A 3,724-nucleotide genomic window follows, 5' to 3' on the forward strand; every position below is an offset into this window, starting at 1 on the left:
GGTCTTTGGGGAGATAGGTTATCAAGGAGAGGACCCAGACAACTGAGGTTTGTGAAGCACACGAAATTGTTGCTGTATGTTATAAGGTCATTTGAGAGATGGAACACTGGAGAACCTGTTCATTCTTTTTGGTACCTTATTGAAAAAACCGTAGCTCCATGCATACTCTGGGTCATGTGAGCCCCACACCTTATGTTTGGATTAGACCAGAGCAGGCAGATCAGACGATGATGGTTGGTAACACAGTCCCTCTTGCCAGGGTGAACTTGTAGGAGTCCGGGGTTAAAGTTTGGACAGGGTTCTTTCTAAGCAGTACCACAGATGATACCCCAAAAGGCAAAGGCAGCTCAGCCCAGACTGCCAGCCATGGCTGTTCCTGGAGTATAAAGTGAGTTCCCTGGCACTGCCTGGATTTGCTGATCTTGCTATAGGTGGACTCCTTGGGCAGCAAGAGTGAAGGAGGTCTGGTTCCTAACCTCCCCCGGGGGAGGAACCCCTTCAAGGGACAAGAGCCATCATCTCTGTCTCACTTTCATTCCTAAGAGCTGGCTCATCCTGCACACTACCATTCCCCCTGCTCTCTCCCAGGATGCCTTCAGCTCTTCCAGGACATTCTGTGACCATTCTCTGTCCCTGATTTCTCTGACCCACAGCCCTCCCTTGGTCCCAATCATCTTGGAGGGTGTGCACTCCAAAGAGTTGACTTGGTGTTTCCCCCATTCTTAAGTATTCAGAGAAAATATCAACTCCAGAAGCCCATGCTCCTTTTCCTTGAGGCCCTCGATCTCCCTTTGCCCATTCACGAAGGTCAGGGCTGACATCAGCTGCAGGCTCACTCCAGGGCCCTGGTGCCCTCACCCTGTACCTGGTCAGCTGGTCAGTGCTCTCCTGGGGGGCTGGAGGCAGGTAGAGGACAGCCTCAACCTCTCAATTGCTGGACTGCAGCTCCACAGAGGGGAGTTTGGGAAAAGATCCCTTGGACCCAAGTCCAGGATCACAGAGGCATCAGCCCTTGTCTTCAGGAGCCTGGGATGCCTTCATTTCCTGCCTTCATTCTCACTACTCACCTCTGTCTTGGCCTATTTCTGCCCCTAAGAAGGCTGAGAACAGGAAAGGGGGTGGGGAAGGAAACACCCCCACTTCCCCCCAGAACTCCGAGGCTCAGGGAACCCCTTCTTTCAGCTCCCAGTGACCCCGGAATTAAAGAGCTCTCCTTGCTCCACTGTGTTCAGGCTACAGGAATCCTGAGTCTGTTCTGTCCCCTCAGTGATAGACGGTGAGGCCACAGAGAGACACAGACAGGGGCGCACAGAGACAGAGATTAGAGCAACTGAGAAGAGCCAGGGAGAAAGAGGAAAGGAAGATATCACCCAAGGGCCAGATGCTCCACTGGCCCCAAAAGGTTGAGTCAGAGAAGGGTAGTGGGGTCTGAAGGAGCTGGGTCTCCTCTGCAGCTCTGCCCTGACCTTCTGACTCAAGTGTTCTTAACTTGGAGTCACTGAACTTGGATGGGAAAAAAATTACATTATTTTCACTAATCTCTAGCTGAAATGTAGCACATCCTTCATTTAGAACAGGAATTACAAACCAGTCCTATTAGCCATAACTATGACTTTGTCACCAGTAGAAATCATATATATTTTTGTATCATATTTCAGCATTGCAGATATTTTGAAATATCATTAATGCTCGTCACTGCTTCAAAATTATGTGAGGCATCAACCTACTGCTAGATCTTATTTAAAGCATTAATACAGAAGCACATATATTACTATATCACTTAAAATCATTTTATAAGTGTATTTCAAAATAATTGGTTTCCTTTGTAATCCTACATATTTCATCTTATGCATTTTTAAAACATTCTTCTGAGGCTGGGTCCATACATTTTGCCAGATTGTCAAAGGGGAGCCTGACATACACAAAAATAGGCTCAGAACTCCTGTATCTGGGTCCTGACCAGGACCCCCGGCACCCATCCCTCAAGCTCCCTGTACCCTGTACTAATTTACCGAACTCTCCTCTCTTGTTGAGTTACTCTGAATCCTCCAAGAAGAAGCTGCCAAGGCAGGATGAAATGTGCAAGGATTTGATTAAAGCAAATGCCTGTGAAAGAGGAAGGGAACCAGGAGCTAGCTGGGAGATCTATGAAAGAGAGAAGGAAGGAAGGTTGAGAGGAAATATCCTAGGAGGAATTCTCTAGTCAATGTCCACTGTCAGGGGAGCCACCTATCTCCCAAGACTAGACCTGTTTTAGGCTCTCCACTGAGCTGGGTCACTGGCTGGGAGCCTCCCAAGGGAAAGCTGGCCTTAGAGTAGAAGCTGATAGATTTCAGATAGAACCAGCCAAAGCCCTTGGTCAATTTTCACTCCTTATAGTTGGAGTTCTGTGAAGAGCCTTCTCCTGGCCCCCCAGTTACCCATCCAGTACAAAGGCATTCAGAAAACTCTCCTTATTTGTAAATTGAGGTGGTAAAATTCACTATCTTAAGGGCTGTGGTGAGAATGAATCAAAATCTGCAAAGCAGTGTTTGCACAGGGCCTGGGGCTTGTGCTCAATAATTGGTAGCCATTATTATGGCCATTTTAAGTATTATTATCATTCTCCTTCTCAGCTAGAAGTGCTCCAGGATGCTGGAAATGGCTGCCCAGTTCCAAGCTGGGGCAACTGGGAGAGGAAGGGGCACTTCCCCACATTCCCTTCACCTTCCCCGAGGGGCAGGGGTCTTCCCCTAGCTACTGACAGACAGTTCCTGTGTCTGCTGACTCACAGCCAACTTCCTCTCATACAAACAGGAAAGCAAAGCCGGCCAGCGGGTGTCCCCCCCGCCCAACACCACGCACAGCTAAAGGCCAGCCCAGCTCTGAGGGGGAAGTGCCTCAGGCCCTGGGGGACAGGTTCCAAGGTTGGGGCTCCAGGCAAGCTGCCGAGAAGGGAGAGTAGCAGGTTATCCTCAGGCATTCTTCCCACCGCTCCCCTCCAAATTGCAATAGGGAGGTGGGGAGAAGGGGCTTCACCCCAGGATGAAAAGGCTGCTTGCTGGGTAACCATGCTGACAGGGCACCACCCTTATCTTCATAAAGGGCAGCCGCAAAGCCTGGTTTGGGAGTAAGGATGTTGCCTTGCTGCCCTGAATCCCTGGGAGGAAACCTACACCAGGTGCTTGAAGAGGGAGAAGCAGTTGAGGGTTCCTCTGCTGGGCCTCAGCCGCTTTCCCCCAAATCAGATGGCGGGGCTTCTGAAGGTTCGCCAGCTTGGAAGGCTGTGGATATCCGTGACTTGTGGATGTCAGCTTCTGTTCCCCCGTTAACTGGGTGCCAGAGTCCAGCCACCCTGCTGGGCGTGGGGGAGGTGCCCTGGGGACTTAGGGTCCTATGCTTTCCCTCCCCTTTTGACCAGACGGACAGGGAGGGAAGGCGGCGGGGATGCAAAGCTGTCCCTCGCAGCACTCTTCTTCTCTCTCTGGTTCTACCCTTGTCGCCAGTTCCGTCTAGTCTCTGCCTCTTTGTCCCGCTCTTTAAGGCCGACTCGGCCTCCAACCCTGTTCCGGTCCGCGCCCCCGCCCCCCTCCTTTCTGGGCCCCTAAAGGGGCTGAGCTGGTTAGGCTGCGAGATAAGCACAGCGGTTGGGTAAGCAGCCCAAACCTTCTGAAGACCGCCGCTTGCACAAGGAGCGGCCGGGGCCTCCGCGGAGGGAACCGACGGGCGGGCCGGGGCGGGGCTC

The sequence above is a fragment of the Moschus berezovskii genome, chromosome 8 (assembly GCF_049115385.1).
Source record: "Moschus berezovskii isolate FMDL1 chromosome 8, NW_MosBer_1.0, whole genome shotgun sequence".
NCBI lineage: Eukaryota > Metazoa > Chordata > Mammalia > Artiodactyla > Moschidae > Moschus > Moschus berezovskii.